The sequence below is a fragment of the Lepeophtheirus salmonis genome, chromosome 7 (assembly GCF_016086655.4).
Source record: "Lepeophtheirus salmonis chromosome 7, UVic_Lsal_1.4, whole genome shotgun sequence".
NCBI lineage: Eukaryota > Metazoa > Arthropoda > Copepoda > Siphonostomatoida > Caligidae > Lepeophtheirus > Lepeophtheirus salmonis.
The window spans coordinates 23,904,324-23,931,580 of record NC_052137.2 but is presented as its reverse complement, the minus strand read 5'-3'; the positions used below and the strand labels follow the sequence as shown (position 1 = coordinate 23,931,580).

General features: G+C 29.6%; 1 protein-coding gene across 1 annotated transcript in view; it reads left to right on the top strand.

The window, feature by feature from the left end:
* Window positions 1-327: 327 nt before the first annotated feature.
* Window positions 328-27,257, top strand: part of LOC121122247 (protein turtle) — a 208,813-nt gene continuing 181,883 nt past the window's right edge. The window contains exon 1 of the mRNA XM_071889998.1: window positions 328-548. The gene's annotated coding sequence lies outside the window, so the exon portion shown is untranslated. The remainder of the gene's footprint in view (window positions 549-27,257) is intronic.

Sequence of the window (27,257 nt, the reverse complement as noted above, 5' to 3'; positions counted from 1 at the left end):
TACTGAATTACGACCATTTACCAATTAATTTTTTGTTTGGAGGGCTTGTTACGTCATCCGGGGGATAATTTTATTGTAACGTAATGGAACAACATTAATTCAGTATAGTACCATATCTATTATAATCCATTTGTTTTCATACAATTTAAAAAATGGCTTGCAATTTCCTGACTTCATATTTTCCCTGAAATAAATTGTAAAGTCAAAGATACATGCTAATATATATTTGCCATATGATAATTCACTCATCCCAGACACGGCACGGAGTCCCTCTCCCCTCTTTTTTTCCTCCGCTTAAATGTAGTACATACTGTCTTACTTCTCTTCTCTCTCTTCCTGAGCCTTGAAAGGAAGAACATTCTCAAAAACACTTTCAGTTGAAATCAATGCAACAAGAGTGTGCCATCATAGAATGAATATTTAGTACTTAGAGTGTTAATGTTTCCATGGTTTACAAAGTGATTCCTTTATGTTCAGTACAAAAATGTACTAGTCGTGATAGTTAATTCTTATAAACAAAATGAAAGCATCGTAGAGATGGAGTGAAAGTATGAATTTTTTCAACATTTATAAATATTTATTAAGAGTATTTGCTCAATAATAAGTATATTATGATAGAATCATTTAAAAATTGTCAATATTGATAAATATATATTGGGGAATCCCTTTTGTAAATATATTTTGTACATATCCTTACTCTTATTTTCCCTCTAAATAAATGGTATATATTTATATTTTTATTCATGTACCAAAAAAAAAAAAAAAAACCTAATATGTCAACAAAAAACAACCTTAAACATGAATATATAGAATGTGATTTTTTTGTTATTTATGATAAATATATACAAAGCCATATTGATCAAATATACGCTTTAAATTTGTATTTTTGGGAGGAAGTGAAATACCCAATAATATTGACTATAGTTTAAAATCTTTATTAAGTACATGAAACATTGTCTAGGTCAAATATGACCTTTCAAATACAATAATTTTTTTAATTAATTCAGAGAATTTGTACAACATTTATTTTTTCCAATGCTTACGAAGGATTCACCAAACATAGTCCATTAATCGAGGGAAAAATAATTGAATTTAAAATACTCTTGACTCATTTTTGAAGAAAACCCTACCAGATTGTTTTTGCGTTGAGATACAGCAAAGTTTAAAAATGTTTAAATGATGATGCAACTAACTGTATTTAACAATGTTTTATTTTTGCTAAAAAAGTAAGAACCATATATATTAAATAAATATGCAGTCATATTTAATCTCTTTAATGCCAGTGTATAAAACTGCTTATTAAATTGCCTTTTGTTATACTTTTTTATACAAAACTCCCAGCGTAAACGTTTAACTTCATAAAGTAAACACGAAAACACTCTTTAACTGCACCTGATACTCTTTCTTGGGAGTACCAAAATAATTTAGGTAATGGAATGATACTAACGTAACTCAATTATTCATACCCTTTAAAAATATATACGGTAATGCCATTTTCAAGATATAGGTAATGGATTAATTACTAAAATAATGAAACTTATCTCTATGTTACTAAATGAGTATTGCAGCACCTTATTAGAGAATCAATAAGAGACAGATATTCTACATATGCATAGGAACACCCATAGATTACTGAACATCTAGATAGACACTAGACACGCAACCTCGTTCACAGAGGCCTGCAAATAAATAATTTAAAATGGTTCCATTAAATAACAATTACCCATTGAGTATCCATAGGATAGTTATTAAATTCTCAGTTACTTCGTAGTATATTATATCATATTATTTTATTGACAAATAATGTCTCTTGATGAACTTTTTTATCAAAGGATTACCAATAATTCATGTTTCACCTAAATAATAAAATAAAATATTTCATTGAATAAAAACAGTATGGTTATAATTTAGGGAAGTTGTTATTTTAATAGTGACTACTTTATCCAGATGTTAAGTAATCCATTGGTATACTTTATTTTCAAATCAAACAAAAGTGAGCTCAATATGGTGAATTGCAGAGTGTTAACATAAAAACAACCCATTCTTAAAATCCCGTATTTTACTTTGCTAATAAAGAAATTTGATATTTTTTCGCACTTAAACAAAAATTGACTGCAATATTAATTAAAAAGTTATCTACCCTTTTTTTGAAATGTTTAATTATTTTTGTTAACTTTGTTACGTATTACCTTCTTTAACTTTTTTATATTGTTATTTTATTTCAAAATATGACTCTGAATCGAAATTATACTCAAAAACGTGATTTACTAAAATTAGAAAGCACAATCAACACTCAACTTTGATAAAATCATTAAATCTTGTTTTTGTATTGACGCACTACAGTTTATAAAATAATTGAATTGCGTATGATTTCTTTTCGAATAGTGATTTTATCCTCGGAATAGAATGAGTAAAAAGGGACATGTTAAAATGACTATCCTAATGTTTTTTTGTCAAACAACTCACTCTTATAACTGTTTTAATGATACAGTATATAATGATATAGTACTTTTAAATGTACTCATGAATGATCATTTGATGAGCCATTATTTGATTGATATCTCCAATGGGTGTGACATCAGTAATTCATAAATCATACTTTTGCATGAAATTACCTATACAACAATAAGTATATAATTTATACAAATACTCAAATTCTACTTACATAACTATTGGCAAAGGCCATCCTTATGGGATTACACAAACCAACAAAAAAATATCTTTCGAATTCCATATTCAATTCTAAATGTACTTGACGCGTAATTACGAATATTTAATGAGTTTTTTCGAATCAAATCACGTTGTTGATAATTTTTTTTGATTTTTGTGATTCTTTTTTTTTTAATCAGAAGTCAAAATATTCATTGTTATTATGTATAGTGCTTCTAAAAAATATAAGTAAACTGTAAAGGGTACTTATTTCAGAGTTTTCTTTATTATTTGTCATTTACCTGAAGATTAAAAAAAAGGAAAAACCAATTACTGGCATTTGGAAATAATTACAAAGGAACGTTAACAATTTACATAATTTGAATTTTTGAATCCAAATTAACAATTTATCTGCAAATGCTAACATTTACCTACAATATCTTGTCTAAATATCATATCAATTTTGCTATTTATATACCTGTACTTAGATGAGATTGGTTTCCAACAATGCTTAAACAATGTTTTTGGTATACTCTATGAACCGAATCTACATATCTGTAACATTTTCTTGAAATATATTCATATTTACCTGAGGCACAATACCGACAACGTTTTGGAAAAAGTGAAAAAAAACTATAAAAATCCCATTTTTATGGTTTTTGAACATGTCCAACATTTGCTTTTTGCAAAATATATATTTACATAAAATTATAATGATTAGAAAATATTCATATCCTTTTTTCAAGAAAAAAACATTCATATTTTTTACAAATAATAGATTAAAAGTGAAGAGTTTCGAAAAGTTAACTATGCGCAATTTGGTGCTTCAATATAAAACAATCCTTATAAAAAATAAATAAACAGGAAAAAATATATTTTGATAAAAATATCAACTTTATGTAAATAAAAGAAAATGTGTGTGTGTGTCTATCCTTTATATGTGCCCCCACACCGTTGAACCTAAGAGACTGAAATCTTGCTTGGGTCCCTCTTTTGAGCCTTGGGTCAGGTTAAAACGGGGGTGTTTTTTTTTTTTTGGGGGGGTGAGGGATAATATAAGGCGGCTTATGCTATACCCAAAACACAAAACCGTTTTTGCAAGTTAAGGAGATTAGATAAGGGTTTTCCAAACATTTAAGACATAATTTTAGCAATATTTGCACAAAAAAAAAAATATCGAGGGTTATTTTTTCGACAACATTATTCTTCGTAACTGATTTGTTTTTGCAATAACGAAAAAGTTATTGGCAGTTTGGTGTTCCTCTTTACAATTCCAATAAATACTATGTACAACTTTTTTGCAAAATTATTACAAAAAGTTTTTTGCAATTTTCCGCGAATTTTGATTTGCTAATTTTAATAAAAAATAGACTTATCATTTAGACAATTTTGTTATGCATATATGGTATGTTGATATGTTATTTGAAGTTTATAAGACATTATTTTTTTTTATTCTCATAATATTGCTATAGCCAACAATAAGAGTTTTTTTTTGTTTTTTTTTTTTGAGTGGGGGGTTGCTAGAATGAGACTTTGTGGATTACCTTACTTAACGGGATTGATATAGGGTGAAAAATCCAAGAAAATAAGAATTAGAATTATCAGGATCTCTTTTCGGGAAAACGAAACATTATATGTATATGTAGTATACCATTCTAGGGAGACAATTGACACGGCGTTGTTAATTAATTTTGAAACGAATGTAAATATTATATCAAAGCCGGTGAAAATCATATTTTCTGAATTTTTTTAAATTTTCTTAATTGATTTGTCCATTTTCTATGTGATTTTCAGAGCCCTCCTCAGCCCGAGTAACGCTGGGTAAACTTTTCCAAGTTATCATAGTAAGAGATATATTTTTAGAATTGTCAGTATCCTTCTCGACAACAACACAACATTTATATTACAATTATTAGGATATATATGTATTGTGTAGTATATAAACTATTTTCTGAATAAATTTTCAATTGTTTTGACCATTGTCAATGTGATTTTCTGCTCCCTCCGAGGCCCAAGCTACGCCGGATTAACCATTGTTTGTATTTCCATATTACCATATATTTCATAGTTATATTTGATACATTTATAGATTTTGTATTCAAATTTGTGGGATGAGTAAATATACGCAAGGATTTCAGATATTGTTTAAAAGTGGATTTTAATCTTTAGGCCTCGAATTCAAATGTGATCATGGCACAAATGCCATGGGGTTGTTAATTAATTTTGAAACGAATGTATATATTTTATAAAACTCAGTGAAAAATATATTAAGAGAGTTTAATAAATTCTCAAATTACACCAAATGTAACTGTTCCTTAAAACTCAACACAAGGTCTGAGCTATTATTAAACATGTTTAGAGAATTTTCTGTTTGGAGCTTTAAAGGGTCATCCTCATTACTTCAAAGATCATGGCGACCGGTTGTATTGTTACTTCACGAATAAATAATCTATAATTGCAATATTTGAAAACAAAAAACATGACCTTATATATAATAAATTTTAAGAATTGGAGTAGTTACTTGATTGCTTATTGTAAAATAGGTTGCCATATTTGAAAGTTTGGGAACCACTGGTTCCAAGACTTTAATTCAGTTTAATAGAATTATATTGGCCCCAATATGCACATTCAAACAAAATATAAATATATATGAAACATAATAATTTACTAGTAGAAATTGACCATCATTTGTCAAATGTCCATATTACAAATAATTGACACAAAATTTAGGGAAAAATAATTATTGTTTGCTTTTTACGTTGACAGGCAACATATACACTATTTTAGAGTTGAATTAAAAAAATATATTATTTAATACATAGGTACAGTAAATTAATAATTATTAAACCCATTCTCAAACAAAAAAATGAGATTTTTATTGCTTTTATGATTTTTCCCCAAACTTCATAGGCTTTTTATCCAAAGTAAATACCAATACATATATACCATATATACATAAATACCATATATTAAAGGCAAATGTCTGTATGTGTGTGTGTCCGGGATTAATGGCAAATCAATGAATGGATTTAGTTGGAATTTTCTATCTGGCTTGTTAAAGAACAAAAAAGGGTTCTCGTACAATATTTTTGGACTTAAGACCATGCCAGCCTTAAAATTGCAGTTTTTTATACATTTTTTAACAAACAAAAGACTACTTCATAGAAAACAGAAAATAAAGACTTTAAAATTACAAGAATTATTCTTTCTTCATGTTGGTATGTATCTCCGCACACTTAAAGAAAAAAGGAGATTTATAAGGTTAGGAGAAGAGAAAAAAAAAACAGAGTATAAAACAAAGGATTTTTGAAAATAAAATGAAAGTTGAGCGAAAAACAGTTCAACGGTTGGGGGTGAATATCCTCCCCCCTTAACCTTATAATCTCCTTTTAAAAAAAGTCTTCAGGGATACATACCCACATGGAGAGAGAACACCTCTAAAAATTTGTTTGTTTGTTTGAAGCAGAAGAGTTAATAATTAATTTTAATTACTTAATATCACGAGAAACGATGGACAAATCTACTTTAGTTTCAATTAAATTGCATTGATGTGTTTATTAAAACCCTACAAATTACCAAGAAGATGGTAAGTTTTTTGAACAAATTCCAATTTCATCTAACCCTAACATAGATATATTTTCATTTAAAAAATAAAGATATACGTCTACATACATTACATGACACGCAATATCGATTTATCATGATATTATTAGGACAGATAACATTTTTTTTTGTCTACCTTTACTTCAGAATTATAATCCTTGAATATTATATATTAAATAAACAAATTGACAAATAACTCGAACCAATAAAATAAATGTACCTAATCCCATGGACTCAATTCATCAATATCCCGAAAATGAACATTTATAAAAATAAATTTTGTAGAGAGCAAGTTAGCTATCATGGTGTTAAATTAGATCTGCTGCAATCAGCCATGACATTAAAGAAATAATCACAAACACCATTATGTACCTAGCAATGATTAGGCAGGAATTACTACAATGTAGTTCTTACAGTCTACCACAACTAAAAAAAACAAAAAAACAAAAACCAGTTACAACTCAACAGCGTTACTCTTCGTTATTCAAGAGTAGTGATGTAATCAAGTGCATTATTTAGATTACCCGTTACTTTGGAATTGGTAATCTGAAGAATAAATATTCTTTCCCTTGTATTTTGTCATCATTTTTTACTCCTGGAACGATATAGCTCAATGAACAATGCACTCGGGAGAAATTATTCTATTGACCTCAATGTCCGTAGGTTCGATACTCGAATGTTCTTAGAGAAGTAAGCATACTCAATGAATATGGTCTTTAAAGACAATTAATAAGTCGGATGGAGTAATTTTTTATAGCATAATGTTTACTTATACCTAATTATTGAAACTTCATTTGCCTATTTAAAAGAACATAAAAAAATAATGATGAATTTCTTTTCTTCCTATATTAAGTTATATTCAAAACCTGATTAAACATTTGTGTGCGTTGAACAACAACAACAACGGAGATTACCCATAACGATTTGTTGCAGAATTATAAATTAAGTCCCTGTTGGTCTTGGAGTAGAATTGATGATCGAAATATAAATAGTTCTTTCCAATGTCCTTGTTAATTTCCTTCTCCCCCTCCTCTCTGGTCACGGCTCACTGTAGCTGATCAAATGAAACGTCATGACAGCTGAAGCTCCTCTCCTTAAAAAAAAATTCAAATTGTCAGGGTTACCATATTGATTTTCGTTTTTTTTAATATGCCAACAATACGCACGATTTTCATCAATGAAAATAATAATATACATTGTTAAAATAACCCATAAATTAGCATATTAATTAGCTACGATCATCTATGAGATGAAGGATATCAACACAAATGCCAGTACTTATCTAGCAAAAATATAGACATAAATTACGCCAATGTTGATCCTCAAAGCTACTCCAAGTTTAACAAAGACTTATAATCTCCACGTTACTCGTCCATCATTCATAAGTTACACAATTGTTATCTCTTTGTAGTGAATCAATAGCGAGAACAGCTTTAGACAATAAAAATATATTCAGATATCAAATACAACAAGCTGATACCTATTCCATTATACTGAGTGGTCCATTGAAATCTGAACTCTTACTAATTCAATAATTAATGGAAATTGAGTTGATAAAATTAATTCATATTTCGATATACAGTAGTAAAGCGTAAATATTTAGTTAAAAAAACAAACAAACCGGAGCTTTATAATTGAATTAAAAGTCGAGAAAATGACACTTGAACCTGATCGACGAATTTCCATTCGCTCACTCCAAGCAGTTGTGCATCTCAAAGACCGCCTTCTATGTCGTCATCAAGTCCAAAACGTAGGAAAGGAAGAAAGACTATGTCAAAAAGTCCAAACTCGACTCGGAGGAGTTAAAGAAAACAGCCCAGGCCGATTCCCTCAAGTCCATGAGGTGCCAAGTAAGAGATCTCGGAGTTTCACACAAGACTGTAAAGAGAGCTATGAAAAAAGTGGCTGGAAAGAGCCTTGTGAGGATAGAGAAGTCACTTTTGATACCAACAATGAAAGAAACTCATTTTCTCGGTTGCACGACTCTTTTGAACTCTTTTTAGATACTTTTGGCCCGTGATGACAACCCCTTCGACTTCACTTGTTGAGTGTATGTCAAAGGGAAGGCCTGCAGTGTCTGTCATCCAAACACCGAGACTCTCAATGCCACTTTCGACTTGTACTTGTACACCATGACAGATGACTATATCAAGACTTCCGTCGCCCCTGGAAGCCATCTTTGTCACTAAGGACGGATACATTAATGATTAAGAGAGCTCAGACAAACATCTAATTTTGTTGAAATTCTATTTTGTTAATTAATAAGTTATATCTTGTTGAGAAAAAAGTGTTCAGATTTTAACTAAGCACTTGGTAGGATTGTTTTTATCGATGCTCATAACTGTCTAAGTAATCAAATGATACTCAGGACTATATAAGAAAATAATTGAACGATTAGAAATTGAAAGAATAGTCATAGACTGCCATTAGTAATTTATCAAAAATACATTGGGAAATATTAGGAAAGGTAAAACAAATGATTGGTGAATGATATTTATTATAATTATATGATTTAATGAATACTTAGATATCATTGCTCTACATATATTATAATCCTTCAATTAAGATATAAAATAAATATATTTACTGGTATAGTTGTAAAAAATATGACTTTAGACAATAACAAAACTTTTCTTTTTTTCTTGAGAAGGGAATATCTAGGTATAAAGTGTGTTCTCATGAATGACGGAAATTAACACTGAGGATTTGTTGTAGAGTTATTAAGCTAAGTAATTAAGAGACTCAGCTTAGAATTGAGGATTGACATGAGAGTAATTCACACCTCTGGTCCTGCTGACATGTAGACTTTGGAGTTATGAACAATCGCTTAATCAATCAAAAAGTGGCTGGCATTGACCTTTTGGTGAAAAAATTGCTCATTTTTCTAAGGTAGTATGAAATAAATAGAGGAAATTTGGTCCTAGTTAAATTATAGAGCAGCTTTTGATGATCCCTTGATTTTATCCATTTGCAAAACTCCTCTTTTATTAGGCCCTCTTTTTGTCTATGATGCAATCAGAGTTAAAATTATAGGATCGGATAAGGGAAGGAGCCAGATTCAGACAACAGCCAATTAGAGAAAGGATACATTTGGCGCAAAATTGACAGATGAATAATCCCCGTTGAATCTTGCAACAAATGATAAGATGCACCCATCTAACAAGACTCCTGGAGATCATGCGAGCTTCAAATATGCTGCAACAATTCTGGAAGTTAAACAACCTTTTAGCATTTAAAAAAATACCAATTCAGATTTAAGGCAAAAATTAACAGAATCAAATCTGTCTAAATTCTTGATTTATCGAGTTATTTATAGCAAAATTAATGAATAAATATAAAACAATACTAATTATATTAAATTAACGTTATAGAACTGTATTTGTCTTCAATATAAATTCTTCAATTTTGATTTTTTTTTTTTGTGGTCATTTTGTATTATTAATTTTATTAATTCAGAGAAGTTACATATAATATATATATACATATACATAAATAGATATTCTAGTTTAAAATTAATTCCCTAAACCAAAGTCAAACATTTTGAAAAATTACTATACATGATGTTGGTAATAGATTTATTTTCAACAAACCGTTCCTTCTATAAAATTGGACAATAAATAAATAAACAAAACAAAGCCACAATATAGCTACAAAATTATTAAAAAAAAATGAGCAGTTGTTACATAATATTTAAATAAAAGGATAAATCAATAGTTATTCTGAAGATCCGGAAGAACTTTTAAATTTCTTATAATTGTGCATTAAACGGGCCAAAAATTTTAAGTTATCATCTGCCAATGAGTGGTAGTAGTGTAATATGTCCGAACAGAGAAGACAGAATATAGGGCTGTTGCTGCGATCAGAATAGCTCTGATTTCTTCCAACTCCGATAGGTTCCACTACTGCCAACTTCTCTGCCATCATGGTTTTACAGCTTGATAAGGCTAACTCGATAGCTTTTGTTTTTGTAGGAGTACTTTGGATTTTTAAGGAGATGCCAAATAAAATTAAAGGCGTTTTCTGTTATGCCAGCTATGGTTAATTTTGCAGGGCAACTCGCAAAGGGATGCATAACTGTGTTGAACATTTTGCTGCAGTCCTAACAGGGAGTATTAAAAAATACAAAACCCGAGGATATCTGAAAATGAGCAGTTAATTGCTTTCCTTCCCTGATTTTATATATATAACTCTTGATCCTCTTCTTCCTTGTTTTCGACAGATTTAAACAATTAAATACCCATCGCAAATTTTATCCGCCTGTTCTTCAGAGTTGAAGGGGAAATTCATTCTTAAGTGCCACGGAATTGGAGTGAGATGGATGATTGCAGCTCTTTTCAGTGAGAAGGAAAACTTTCCACTATTGAAGAAATCATTACTGTTCAAGATCATGAACCGTGATTTTATTCTTGGATAACGCTGTCCATTCCAACTTTTTTGGGTCTATGAGGTTTTTAAAGAAAAACTTCTTAATACTATTCTGACGCACAATGTCAATAGTAGAAGATGATTTAGACTGGTGCCCCTTTCCAAATCCCTCTTGACAGCTGTCCAAGAATGAGAGAATGTTATTATTAATAAAATCAGTTCCTAGCATTAACCAATTTTAGGCAGGATGTGACGAAATAAATGCACGCCACTCAGACTCCAAGTCTTTTAAAAGGTCAATTAGAATCTTTCGATAAATTTTCTGAATAACTCTACAAAGGAAAGACACTCTCCTCTTACCTGACTTTTGGGTATTTTTAAGGAATCTATGTAGCTTCGATGAAAAAGCTTATTGGGCCAGCAATTTTCTTCGTCAATGACCTTCTCAGCTAACCGTGGAATAGACGTTACCTTATAAAGAGTAGCAGTAACAATTTGGAAATTAACAAGGTCAATTCTTTTTTGGAAATTAAATAAGAATCAATAAAAAAGTTTAGATCAGTCCAGTTTGTACACGAGGCTCCTTTACTTTCCCACTTAATTCCTAAAATATTGCCAATCTTCTTGATAGAGCAATCAGTTATTCTTAGTTCTACATAGGGAATGCGTAAAATGTTAGCTCTTCTTTTTTGCTCATCCTAAGTCTTCTGAAATGGAATGGGATTTGTGTATATTTTAAGCTTTTCATAGCAGCTAATCTAGTATAACGTGATAGAAGCGAAGCTTCTCTCTGCAGAAACATCTTTTGCTTTTTTAAAAATATACCGCCAGGTCATGTTATTTAGAACTATATTGAATTGAATCTAAAGTTGAAATAACTTTCGTTCCTTCCTCAGACTCTAATCATTCTTTGTTGTCAACCCACATAAAATATGTTCTCATAATCTGTGCTGTTATATAGTAACTCTTTAACACCAATATATTTTTTAAAAATTGGTTTAATGAAACATTTTAATTTAGCTAGTATGGAAGTAAATATATATGTATTAAAAATGGATGTCCTTTAGCCGAAATGACGACTGTGTTCATTTCATCACACTAGACAGATTTGAATAAATTGTGAACCTTTTTATATTCTTTTAATTTATCAATATAAAATCCTGAACCATCGGAACATAATATGACTTATTAATGTCACACCCCATGGCATATTTCAAACGTAATTGAATTAATTTTGTCAAGATTTGTGTATAATTAAACCAAAAGTCGGGAATTAGGTATGGTTTTACTTTTTGGAAAAAAAAAAGTGATTGAGTACGGAAAACTCAATATGAATTCCAAATGATTTTATAATAAACTTTTCAAAACTAATAGTGATACTTTTTGAAGAATTTATTATATGATAGGTCCTCATATTTTCAAAATAAGCGGATTAATTCAATCCTGCATTGATTTAAGTGTATATATAACTTTTCTGTACATATTATCATGATATACGTTAATTGGTTAATATAATGAAATCTTACATAGTTAACCCTTCGTTAGTGAATATCCTTTTTATGTGAACGAGTAAAAAAAGACTCAAATGGGGGAAAAAGAAGAATCTAAGTAATCAAAAGAAAAAAAAACAAAGATTTGAGTTTGATGTAAAAGTTAAATAAATTCACCAAACCTCGATTTAAAACTGACAAATATACGAATGAGTAGTAAGCATGGGATTATTAAGAATTATATATAGATTTATTAAATTTTTTCCGATTATAATAAAATTTATTGGCTATAAAATATAGATTCAAAGGAATAAGAAGAATTTTTTGGATATCGGTGTACAAAATCATTGATGGGAATTAATAGAGATAAAGAACCTTTTTATTGTTTCTTAACTCTTCCTTATATTTTTTTTTTGTATTACTGAACAATATATTTATATTTAAAAAAAAATATATATCAATGGATATACATTCAAATAAAAAGAATTATTAATATCATAATATAGTTCTTATTAACTGATAAGAGATTATAATGAAATGCATACGAGTTTGAAAAGAAATCAATAATGACAATTATCAAAACATATAAATAGACTATTCACAAGAATACTGAACAATACATTTGGAAATAAGAATTTTCAATTAGAAAGCATTTTTTGACCATCTCTTCTTTTTTTCAATTTAATGGCTGACCAGTTCATTCCCCCTTCCTCCACCTCCATTAAAATGATAAATGATATAATAAGTACATTCAACGGGTTGTGATATTGTTGCTTATATACATATATAAATACCACAGGTATCTAAATAATTAGATGCCAAAAGCAATGCTATTTTTTAAAAATTTCAAATAATGGAATTCATTATTTATAATATACATACATATAGTGTAACACAATAATCGTTATAAAAAAATAAGGAAAAAAATCCCAATTTAATCTTTACTTCATAGATACATTCAGCCCAATATTTTAAAGACATATTTGAGCCCATTGTCGGCATTGTACTCAAATTTAGGGAATGAGTTAAAATACTCAAGAGTTGTATTTATAGTTTAGGATGTTTATTTTATTTAAGGAACTTATGTTTGCCCACATATGGTTCCTTTCAAATAAAATCGAGTACACTGTAGTTACTTAAGTATCGGTGGTACCCAAAAAACTCCCAACTTCAGTGCACAAAATGAAAATTCATAAAGTCTATGTATGCCTGTTTCCTCATACCTAGATTTATACAAAACTGTTTTTATACGAAATATTCTTATATAAAAATTGTCTGTATCCAAATATGTTTTATACAAAGTAACTTATTAATTATTTTGAGATAAATTAACCACTATGAATTTTAATAGTGAAATAGACACATTCAATCTAATTAAATTGAAAGTTTTAGTTATTAAATAATCTTAATAATAAAAAGTGCCATAAAATTATTATTTTGAAGAAAGTGAAATGAATCAACTACCCAATATGTAACAAATTTTTACAGAGCCCCCTATGTTAGGAATATACCTTAAAATTTGCCACCCTTCTTTTGTTTAATAAAATATGTCAATCACAAAGTTATCGGTAAGCTTTCAACTAGTACCCCCACCTACATAGTTACTTTTATCACTTAAATATAATAATGATTGACTTGATTGTTTAAATGAAAACATAAAATCATTATACATATGTTTGTATACCTAAGTGCTTGCATTTGTACGTACTGATACTGGAAACAATAGAAAAACAATTCAATTTCAATTTGGTATAAAATACTATTAATTTCAAATGATTGAAAAGTTAATAAATTAATAGACACATTCAAAACTGCATTAAGCGGTCAAGCGCCTGTGGGGATAAAATGCATTTATTACATGTATAAAATTTTTTATTTGTTAAATAGTCAAGAGAGTTATATTACTAGGGTTGTAAATCCTAAGCACTTTTGAGCGTGCGGGGTTTGTTGTACTTGGCAACTTGAATAGTGTTTGTTATATTATAGAGTTGTTATAATTATTATTTATATCTTGAGGACATAAGTATAAAGTCTAACCACAAGTGTGGGGGCTCATGAATAATGGAAAGTAATGCTGTGGATTTCTTGGGAGGTAATAAGTGCAAGTCCCTATTGAACTCCGAGTAGAAATGAGGAGGGACATTGGCTGTAATTTCTGCCTATGTCCTTGTAAGATACAGAATGGGACTTGCTTTTATTTACTCTCTCTAATAGCTAAGTTCCTGCATAGTTATTAGATTTGGACGCATAGTACGATGCCACTCATAAATCAAGTAATTGTTATAACCAGAGTTGAATAAAATATGTCTTACAGATATGCTAAAGTAAAATACATCCAAAATTAAAGTGATAACCCTGCCAATTGCAAAATGTTTGAGAGGAGAACAAATTAGCTGCCATGACGTTGCGTTATGTTAGCTGCAGGTATCCATTCATGAGAAATTATTCTCTTGAATTCAATGTGCGTAGGTTCGCGTATCAGTCGTTCCTAGAAAATGCAATATTCTTTGTGCATATGAACTTCAAAGACAATTCCTAAGTTCGATGGAGTAAATTTGATACTTTAAAGTTTACTTATACTTAATCAGTGCAACTCCATCTGACCAATTGGAGGAATATAAAACAAAAGCAAGCCGTGAGAGGAAGGAAATAAAGACAAATCCCACTTCCTGTATATGTAGCAAGGGCATATAGGCTGGAATTACTCCTATGTTAATCCTCAATTCTACTCCACGTCCAACAATTCCTACACTTATAACACCCGCGTAAATAATCAATCTAACTCTCTGCCTTTCATGACCAAATCCATTAGTTCCCTTCTCATTAGTGAAGGATTGGTCTAATTGACTAAAATGACTGGTGTCCTATCATTCCAGTCTGGAGAGTCCTACGACGGGTCCTTATTGGTGTTTTATGGTAACTACAATTGCTATAAAGACATAGTTCGTAAGTTTATCATTTCAGCTGTTGATTTTTCATTATAACCTCTTTCAAAGAGTTTTTTAAAGTAGGAGTTGTGTAGCTAGAACGTATAATATTAAAGTGTTATACGTTAATGTATAATACTTTCTTCGTTCTTTTCCCGTTCAATTTGTAGCTAGGAGCGAAGAAAAAAATACATAGCCTTGCCAGTGAGGCTAAAGGAAAAACTACTCGGTCTTTAGGACTAACGAATGGTGATAAAAAAACGCTCTTTTTAGAAAAAAGACTAAATAGGAATAAAGCCCTTGACCTGATCCAACACTATTTCTCATGAGCTAAAGCTGATGATTATAACGGATTTAGAAAATAAAAATTCAGTTCCATGGTATAACTACAAAACCTCGTTCCCGCATTCTATGTCATATTTTAAACAACAATAGTTTGATCTTCTTTGTATGATGTAAAAACATATGTATAAATTACAAACCATAATATATGTAAGTTTAATGTAAAAACTTTTATCACACTCTATAAACTTACGTCATGTGTTGATGCATTTGCAAAAAAAAAAAAAAAAAGAAAAAAAAAGTGAATATTTTGTTTATTTCAAGTTGACTATGAAAAAAGGGGCAACTCAAATTACCCTTGAAAAGGAATAGTAAATTTGCTTTTACTTCTCCTAAAAAAAATAATAGTTGACAAATTGATTAAAAAGATAAGTGGTTTATATTTTATCGATAATATTAAGAGAAAAATAATATTTTTTTGTTGTATTGTTTTTTTACCGATATTTTCAAATAATATAATAAAAATATATTTTCCATATATTTATAAATATCCTTTCCGGAAAGAATTATATATTTTTCTATAGATATGGCATAATAATAATGGCCTTTATATGACAATTTTTATTTTGTTTCAATGGTCAAGAAACCACTAACCATTGTATTTTGTTATATGAAAAGAAAAGACAAGGAAAAAAAAAATTAAATAAAACCTGTACATTCAAGAAGGCACGGCATATAACATAAGGGAAGACTTAGGTTTAATAAATTAGAAACAAACTACGTAGCAATTGTATACATGTTTGGTACGTCAACATAAAAACTATCTTGAACAAAAATTAAAAATATAAGAAAAATCCCAATTTATTTTTTCACATATATGTATGTTTGTATATACAATACAGCCCAATATTTGAGTAATTTACATGCATAGTATTCAAATGTGTGGGATAATTTAAGAACCCCTAGCCTTAGTTTAAAAACTTTATTTGATCGAAGAGACTTACATATATTGGCCCCATATGACCCCTTTTCAATAAATATACTGACTTTATTTTTATTCTAAATATCAGTTTTGAATAAATTAAGTTCAACTTCCGGCACCCGGTTAATAAGGAAAATTGGATAATAGAGATTGAAATTAGTTCAACTTTTAGAAAAATCATACTGCTTTTGTGTTGATTGTCATTTTTGTAGATTAGTGTGATCCTAATTTAATAAATGATTATTTCCTTGTAAGCCATAGGATTTTGATATACATTTTAACAAAGATTATTAAAGTAATTTTTGTTTTAAATAGTAGTAATGGGAGGGGTAATAAAGCAAAATAGGAGAACCGGGAGATTTTTTCTAGAATAGGGTTTTTCATAGGGAAAGTAATTTTTAATTTGCCATTTCAATTCTTATTTATTACTGGTATTTAACTATTTTTTTAAAAAGTAGACCCCTCCAAATTAAGAAATTCTTACTAGAAAATTTTATATTTGAATTTTCTTTTCAAAAAAATTGAATTTTTCTAATTTTTGTCAGAAAAACAAATATTAGAAATTTAATTTTTGTTTTTAAATTTCCATGGGTTTTTGAAATTTTTTTTTAATAGTTGTAAATTTTTGAAAATATTTTAAATATCAACTTGTATATTTGAAATTAAAAAAAAATTATTTTTGTATTTTTTAACAAATATTTAAAATATTATATAATTGGAATCGGCATTCGGAATTTTTATTAGAATCGCATCGGAATCGGCATTCGGAATTTTATTAGAATCGCATTGGAATTGGCATTGGGATTGTCTCATCACTATTAAAAAGTCTTGACTGTTTACTTAAAAAAAAATTAAAATGATTACATTGAGTCCCTTAAATGCAACCCAATGCATAATTTGATTGGTAAAACTTTATTTTTTGATACCTTTAAAAAAACCATATGGTTTAATCACATATCAAGCACATATTAAAGTAAACAGGCACATTGGTAATATTTTTAACCTGTTTATTATTAATTTAAATATCATAAACCACAAAATGTACTTGTTTTGACAGGAGTAAATTTCGATTTTAAATTTGGCATTACTTTATAGAAGGGTTTGCGGTATCCTTTTATATATTCATTGTTTCTAAGGTATAACCAAATAATAAAATAATTATATTGTATTAAAAAAAAAGTTCATTTGATGTTAGTGAAGTGTTATGTGCCAATATGTTATAACTAGAAATATCTTTTATAAAAAAAGCTTTTAACTTGAATTTCTCAGACTCAACAATCAAAAAATCAATTAAAGCGCCAAACATGTGTTATATCTATAAAATCCATATGATTTTTCAGTGAAAATAAGGGTTGACTAACATACAACATAGATAGGGGGTGCTGTAGAGGCTATTCTTTTACATTAAATAGTCTAAATTGAGTATTATAATATATTATGAACTTGTGTAAGATTTGATACTTTACGAATATGATTTTTCAGAACAAAAGTTATTTGAGAGATTTTTGTTAAAATGTCTACCAAAATCCCATGCTAAGAAAGAAAAAACCATTTATAAAAATTAAGGATCTCCTTAATGTACATACAATAGAAATTCCTATGTATTAACAAAACTACACAAACTTTGTACAAGTTTATTTGAAGCATACAGAAAAAAATAAATCATTTAAATATTATAACTTTTTGACCCATTTTAGGTTTTAAAAATTGTATCTAAATCAAATATCGACATGAAAAATAGTTGCTTGAAATATTCACAGCTTTTTCAATATAATATATTTGGACCTCTAAGTGTATTTAGGGGTCATTCAGATATACTAGAGGGGCTCATTATATTTGTTGTGTACAAGCTGCGAGCATAAAATGCGACTAATAACTTAAATGAATAATTTATATTACTTGGTATGAGGATTGAATATTTTATGGATGATCAACAAATAAATGGCGTAGTTATTGGCTATTTTAATGAAAATTTCTTAATTATAAGTATACCCTGTCACAATATAAAGTTTAAATGCCCACAGTTACATTACTTATAAATATTTAATAACCATATACTTTAGAGATCAAAATCAAATGAAAGCATAAATTAGTGGCTGGTGGTTAGAACAATCACTATTATATTACGACAAATAAGTTGCAACATGTAAAATTTATCATAGAAGTTGCTATTTAGACAGACCGTGCTAATTATACACAGCACATTCATAACTTACTCTTTCATTTTGAATTTCATAAAAATATTGCTGATTTTATTCAATAAGATATATCCATCAAAAAAAAATTTATATCAACATTTTGAAGGTTTTATTTTACTGGGTTACCAAGAGTGGAGCCAAGTATTTACTTGCCAAATTTCAGACTGATTGATTTGCCGGCTTACCCTGAAGAACAAAATGTGAAACATCGATATTGACTCAGTTTGATTCAATATAGAGATATCCCGTTAGGATTATAATGTACGAAAATAAAAAAGAGATATGAGTCATGTGTCTAGCGATTCTTAAAGTTGGCTATAGGGAAATTATGAAATTGTAGTCACATAGACGTATCCTTCATCCCTTATTTACCATTATTTCAAATTGGAGCGAATCCAAATTTGGATTAGATGTGTGGCAGATATATTTGATGATTAAAAGATGAATTTCTAATTATATACACGAAATTTGGCTTTTTTTTCGGAAAATATGGTCAATTTAAGCCATTTTTGACTTGAATTTCATGAAAAAAGCTTCAAATTGCGATATTTCTTTGCTCAAACGCCTTTATACGTCCTCAAAGTGCTATATTTGATGATGATTAAAAGATGAAATTTCTAATTAAATACACGAAATTTGGAGCTTCAAATTACGATATTTCTTGCTTTTTTCCGGAAAATATGGTCATTTTAAGCCATTTTTGACTTGAATTTCATGAAAAAAGCTTCAAATTGCGATATTTCTTTGCTCAAACGCCTTTATACGTCCTCAAAGTGCTATATTTGATGATTAAAAGATGAATTTCTAATTAAATACACGAAATTTGGATATTTTATGGGAAAATATGGTCATTTTAAGCCATTTTTTGACTTGAATTTCAGTTGAAAAAATCTTGTTTCAAATTAACGATATTTCTTTGCTCAAACGCCTTTATACGTCCTCAAAGTGCTTATATTTGATGATTAAAATGAATTTTAAAATGGCCTTGAAACTTTTCCGAAATTTGATTTTTTCCGGAAAATTTGGTCATTTTAAGCCATTTTTGACTTGAATTTCATGAAAAAAGCTTCAAATTGCGATATTTTTTTGCTAAAACGCCTTTATACGTCCTCAAAGTGCTATATTTGATAATTAAAAGATGAATTTATAATTAAATACACGAAATTTGGATTTTTTCCGGAAAATATGGTCATTTTAAGCCATTTTTGACTTGAAACTTGTTTATTTTTGTTTCAGCTGTGAATTAGTCACATAAAGGAACCTCAGGCGTAAAATCATAATTAATCATAATGCAATTTTTGTGTTTTTGCTTTAAATTAAATTAATATATTCTCTGGAAGATATCTTTATTTGATTTACAGTTTGCATCATCGTTAGATATAAGATTTCTGGGAAGTGTGAGGAGAAGGCGGGAGTAAGACTGATCGTATTACGGAATTAAGACCATTGTCAATATTATCAGCCTGTTATATGATTTTGGAGGCAGAAAAGGAATTACTGCTATGAAGGAGATAATTTTCCATATTTAATATTGCCAAGTTTAGAGAAAATATTTTAATTATATTTTAGTTCCTTATATTTATTTTATTATGCATTTTTAAAACAATTTAAATAAAGATAGACCATATTTAAAAAAAAAGAGAAGTGAACAATCCTAAGCTCTATTAAAAATGAACAATAAACCAAAAGAGCGCCCGCACCAACTGTTTTTTTTTGTTATAATTTATCAACTAACTTATTTCTTTTCAAAAATTCCTTTTTCTAATCATAGTAAAAAATTCAAATAGTATTAAATGTAGGTATGTTAAGAAACCCAAATATTAACGGGGTCACCATGATAATTTCAACAATGTTTGGGAGAAGAGCAGCATAGATGTGATGACGATTCACTTGGATTAGACGCAAGCAGCAATGATATGAAGAAAATAACACTCAACCCCACTCCGTACTAGGAATACCGGGCCGTGCATAATTATTTACCGATTTTTGTTCAGGACAATAATGACATTTGAATGACTTGAGAAACAATTTATTCATACATTTTTAGAATAATAAAATAGTTTGTGATCAAATTTAATCAATGTAGCCACCATTTGACTCAATGACACTGGTGAGGCGACGTCTGAAGCCGCCACAGACTTGCTGAATGTAATCGGCGTCCATGGAGGCCTTGGTTTCTACGTGCACCTAGATAGGGAAGTCTAGTGGGTTCAGATCTGGGCTCTGATGGGGTCAGTAGTCCTTGGCCAAAAGTTCATGTTGTCCCTGAGCCACTTCTGAGCTTTCTTGGAAGCGTGGGCGGGTGCTCCATCTTGTTGAAAAACCCAAGGAGAGTTGCCGACTATAGATTTGATCCACGGAAGGACCTTGGACGCTAGAATCTTCACATAATCCTCCGCTGTTAATGTGAGGCAGTGGGGAACCATACCGGCTTCATGGCCTTCCCGTTGGATCTCCAAACATCTCCAAAGCTCACAACACGGTCATTTTGCCTGTTGAAAACAGGATCGACCGTAAAAGTTTTCTCATCTGAAAAAATGATGATCCGTCCAGATGAGCTCTTGATATCATTCAAGATTTTCTTGGCACGCTCTAGTCTGACTTTTCGCTGACGTTCGGTTAGCAGAGGGCGTTCAGTACGCCTCAGGGACTTTCCTTCAGCCTTTTGATGTCGACGTTTCCATCTTTCTGACCATGTTGGCAATGGACCTGTTGGGAGTCCTCTTGAACACTGCCTTTACTTGCCTTGTTGAGACAGTGGGCTTCCTGCCAGCCCCAGGGGAATGCTTGAGATCACCCCCAGCCTCCAAGCGTTGGAAACGTTGTAAATTGTCTTCAACGAGGCCACAACCTGTTCTTAATGTTGTTATGAGGCACTCCCGCTCGGAGGAGGGCTGCAATTTCGATCCTCTTTGTTTCCTGGTTGGACATGGTCTTACGTGTAGAAGTTGTTACGCTCTCACAGGAAAGATTTTTGTTTATTTTAACAGTAAAAATACGAAACAATCAGATTGGTTGGTACAAAACCTCTTAAAAAGTATATTTACATCATCGGTAAATAATTTTGCACGGCCCGGTAATATGAAGAGTAATTAATCTGATATCGATCCACAATTCTACTCTGAGTCCAACAAGGACATACACTTATAATCTCACAACAAATCTTCGTCTGTACTCACACACTACTGATTATTTTTTATTTATTGACTTCAGGAATGAAATAATATGAGGATAGCTTTGGTAAATAAAGAATTATCTTCCATTTGCAATTACAAAAAGAGCACAGTCTTGAAATTTAATATTTTTAAGCTCTGCTCGTAAATTTGTACATTAAGGTTTTCTATAAATGATCTTTCAGATAATGAATGAATGTTGAACTAAAAATGATATTAATCACCTTTATTTGATTAAAATTAAACATAGTATCACGTATAAATATCTTTAAAGGTCATTGATGTAAATTTATCACTATGCCAAAGAGTGTGTATGATAAATGTGTCTCAATAAGTGAGCCGTTACCCATAAGAGACTCACTATATGCAACATAGGATAAAGCACATTTATTGTTGTTATTTAGGCCAAAAAACACGAAAAGGATCTTTAAACTTTTCAAAGAAGTAGGTTTACACTTTAAATCTATTGTTCGATTTTTCATTGATTTTTTCAGTTAAACTTTTACTATTCTGATAGAATATTGGATAAATAAGCAGTGTTAGATTGAGTTAAATTGCTTCTAAAGTACCTATCATTAATTCGATTATTTGACTAGTTTTAACACGTAATTAATATTGATGAAGGAGAAAGATTAACAAAAATTTATAAATGCTTCAAATCCAATCGACTTATTTATATTTATTTTCTGAACTTTTCCTGACTCTCAAATATATTGATTACTTTTTACAATGAGACCAATAATTGACGTAAATATATGTATTTAATTTTAAAGAATAAAAAAAGTTCGAAAGTTGTTTATATTTTCCATAGTTGATATAATTAAGAATGAGGGTTTCACGAGGAGTTAAAAGCATAAGCCTTTGTTGGACTCGGAGTTGAATTTAGGATCGGTATAAGCGAAACATTCATTCTTATGTATTTGATTGATTCTAAGTGGGATTCGTGGTTATATCCTTCACCTCACAGCTGCTCGCAGTTTATTTAATGAGCTGTCACGACAGCTAAAAAAACATTCTTCAATTGTCAGAGTTACCATTTTAATTTTTATTTTTTACAGCCGCTTTTAAATAAGATTTAAGATATTAATTAGAAAACAAAACAAAATGACAATGGAAGAGTTACAATCATAAAAGGTCCTTTTTATTTTCTAAAACTGTTATCATTGTTCTTGAAAGAGTAACACGGAGCACTATACATAAAAGAAAAATGTTCCCTTAATTTGTCAAATGGAGCTACACTAATACTTAAGTAGATTACATAAATTTATGTTGTCGCACAAAAGACATCTTAACATACGAGTAGAAAATACTCGTATTTATTCAATTTCAATAATTGAGATATGTCAATGAATATTAGTTTGTGCATTTTTATGTTGGTGCATAATGTGCACTCATTATAGCTTATTTAATAATTATAGTAGAACTAATCCTTCTTTTTAAAATAGAATAAGAATTTGGTTAAATATTTGGATTTGAGTTTGATTTTTAGAGGGGATCTCAAACTTTCTTATCTCGTATGGTTTTTTTTCTTGGTTCTTCATTCCATAAATCTGATTTAATTCTAAAATGTACCCCTGTTACAACTCACCCATTCCTCCTCCCCTACATACATATTAGTCAACTCAGAGCAAATTAATTTACAAAACTAACTAAGAATGGGCTTTCCTCCCACAAGAACAGAAAGAAATATATTTGCTGAATACATCCCACGTACTCTTCAAGATATGATCAATGAGATTAACCTAGCACGGAAAAGTTTTGCTGTTTGCCTGAGAGATTTCGAGAAAGCTTTTGAAACGGTCTTCTACTGACTAATTCTTCCGGAACTACTCAAAGTATCTTTTCCACACAGTGTGTAAAATATTGACAGTACAAATAGAGGGACATTTGTCCAGTTTCCTTACGATAAGGGGATAGTTTATCTGAATCCCTCTTTCTTCTGGTCGTTAGATGTCTTCACCGAGAAATAATGCAAAATAGAAAAAATACGTACTTTCAGTATGTTGATAAAGCTTAAAAATCATTCTGACATGCTCATGACCTCAGAACTGTCATGGAGGGCTCTGCAAAGACCTTAATAAACTATATGAAAGAAGTATTTCTCACACTGGGAGGTTGAAAAAAAAAACTTTGGACACAAAATTAATCTCGAAAAAATTAAAAGCTAAAATAAGTTTAAATTATTAGTATGGTAATATGGTATGATAATAGTTATGAATTTTTTAAATTTTTCTCCGAAAAATTAAAATAATAGATTTTTTTTCCAAAAAAAACTACATTTTTTGTTAAAAGCTCTGGACTTATTTTATTTATGAATTTATTTTCTATGAATCACTATAGTTTTTTGAAATTCTTATCCGAAAAATTTAATAATTGAAATTTTTCCAAAAAAAATTATCTTGGGAATCCCAAAAGTAATTCATCTTGTTAGAATCCACTCCTTTTACAGATATTTTGATATTTGGCAAAAAATAATCAGGATTCGGGAGGACTTGTTTGGGAATAAAAATAAAATATATCGCAAAGCCGGTTAGAGGTTCCCATAAGAGAGTGGGGACTTTGGTTCCCTAAATGCCCAAGCAAGCTGGATATCATTTAATCTCTCTTGGTTCAATAGGTTTACTTTTGGAAAGGACATCTGAGCAATTAGAATTAAAAAAAATATTTAAACGAGCAGTTGGCCTAAAATCTAAAAGACTGTCTCCACATAGGTCCACAGGAGTTATAAAAAGTAAGGAAGTCAGTTGAAAATTTCTGGGAGGTAATGACCTACTATTGGAACAACATTCTCACAATAGTTCTCCCGTTTTGGTCCACACGAGCCCTTAAATTAGAAAAACAGGTGATTTAACTACTCAAGTCTGATGGACTTGCCTTTTTTTGCCAACATAGTACTCTCACCTATTAAAATTTCATGGTAAGAGGTCATGTATTGAATATATAGCAGTTTCGAACCAAACAATTCTGGTCTCTTGGCCTTTGGAAATGTTCACAGTAGATTGGTTAAAATGGTAATAACCAGAAGTCTATGGCATAATAAACCCAGAGATTTGTTGAAAAAAAAAAATCCTGTCTCATAGTCACCGTGCTCTTGATGACTGCTTTCTTAATAATGCAAGACATATTTTAAGCAAACCCTTCAAAAACTCGCATATTAAGCTCTTTTGATACTAATTGGCGCTGGGCTATCTCCTTATGATTTCCAAGAACTCTCTGGAAAAAAAAAGGAATTAAATATTAATAATAAGTGAGAAATATCGAACTTATAGAATATAAAAACAAATCAATATTAGAAATTAACGATTAATAAGAAGAAAGGTTGTATTTTAAGAATTTAATCGACAGTTTCAGTAAACAAAAATTATATAAGGTGTCTTATTTAGCATAAATGAACAACAAAAGTATATTTAGTAGTAATATATTTCATATTTGGTATCAAAAATGAGATTTGAGTTATAAAAATGAAGAGAAACATCAAAATAACTGCAAGTAATAAATGGTTCCGATATGTAATTTTTATTTATCGGTACCATGTTTGAAATTAAAATACTCATACCATGAGGAAATTAGGGAAATATTCTAAAAATAATGTCCTGTTTTATCTATAATACTTAATAAATAAAAATTATGTAACTAGAATCAAATCAATCATTTTAATGAAGAAACAACAAAATTTACTTTTTTTGACAGTTTATTGATTTTCAAATCCAAACAGTCCATAAAGGACAATTTCTTTTTACTTTTGATGGTTATTTTTTGTTTAGAGAAATAAAATACAAAATAAAAATATCTGGCAATACCAAATTTCCTAATTTTGGTACAGTCTAATATATATATTTATTTTCATGCGTACTCCCCTGATAAGGAGCAATACAACGTCATAAAAGTTAAGCTAATCTCCTCCCAAACATTCCTCAAATTGTTAGGATTACAAGGATTCAGAATTACTGAATGTAACAAGTATAATAAGGATTTTTCCGTTCCAGTAAAAAAAAGATCTCAGCTGCACATAATACCTTGTTATTTGTTAAATTTTGAATATCAAATCAATATTTATTAACATTTTGAATTTCACTGAGTTCGTATAAATTATTACTCTCTACTAAAATGAAAAATAAATGATGACGTCATTATTCATTCTAATATCATGCATCGTTTTCTGTTCCCTTAATCCTTTTTCCTTCTATATATTAACATATTTTTTAATAGTCTTAATCCATAGGCATCTAAATAATCCAGCATAATTTTTCCTCTTCACAAAAAACTCGAATATAAATAGAAAAAATGATTTTATTCTAAAATACGTTGTAACTTGTATGGTGCAATTTTTACAACTCATAGTCTCTAATTTAATTACTGAATCTGCCGATTATTAATTAATTTATTATTCTTACAAAAACCTTATATTTATTAATACAATTTTATAAAATAAATATCATAAAGTTATACATATTTAGAAAATAAATAACTTTAAGCTAGAGGTATTGATACACTGTTAGATTAATAGGTTCCTTTAAAAATCAACTCCTCGTTGTGTAGATTAGTATGCAGTCATTTCATTTTGGTATATTAAATTTACTTCTTTATTACACATATATTTACAAGTAATGCTCTTGTGGACTTTTGGATTATTTCGTGTACATTTTATTAGTAATGACTACATTCTTCAAAAGTTTTATTATTTATAACAAATATTCAATTATTGCAATAACTTTATGAAAAGAACAATACATTTTTCATTTAATATTTTGTCTCTCATATTTTGATTGCAGCTTGTCCAATCTGCCAATACAATTTAAACATGTACAAAATTTCAGCTTATTCACCAAAAATATATATTAATAGGGATTCTAATCCTAAGCATTTTTGGCGTGACAAAAAAGTAATAATAAGAACAAAAATTACCTCTGTAATCCTGACAATATGAAGATTGTTTTAGAGGAGAATAGCGTAGCTGTCATGACGTTGTATTAGATTAACTGCAAGCAACTATTACTGAAACAAAAAAAAAACACAAATAAACTTTTAAGTGTGCAAGGACGTAATTGTATCCTTGCATGCTCAAAAATCTATCTTGGGGACATCTACTCCATTTTTAATTCTCAATTCACCACTCACCAACGAGTCCTCAGTATTACTCTCCGTTTTTCATGAGCACACTGACCCGTGGTTACAGGATGGTATACCCTCAGAAATGAACAAATAATGATAACCAAAGATGAAAATCAGGTGTGGAATGGGCAAGTTAAAGAAAAACAAGAAACCGAGAAGCAACATGGTAACCCTCACAATTTGAAGAATGTTTTGAAGGAAAGAAAAACTAAAGTTCATGACATTTTATTATATCAGCTGTGTCAAAAGAAGATGGAGAAAAGGATATAAACAAGGATATTTGCTAGAATTACTCCGATGTCAATTCCCAATTCTACTGTGAGTCCAACAAAGGCTTCCAACTATAAGTGTGCCACAAATCCGTATGGTTACGCTCAGTCTTTTATGAGCACACATGAACGTTAGACCAGGTTTTGAATATAACATCTAATTTTAAAAAAAGGATGTTCACTACTCATGAATTAAATAATAATGAC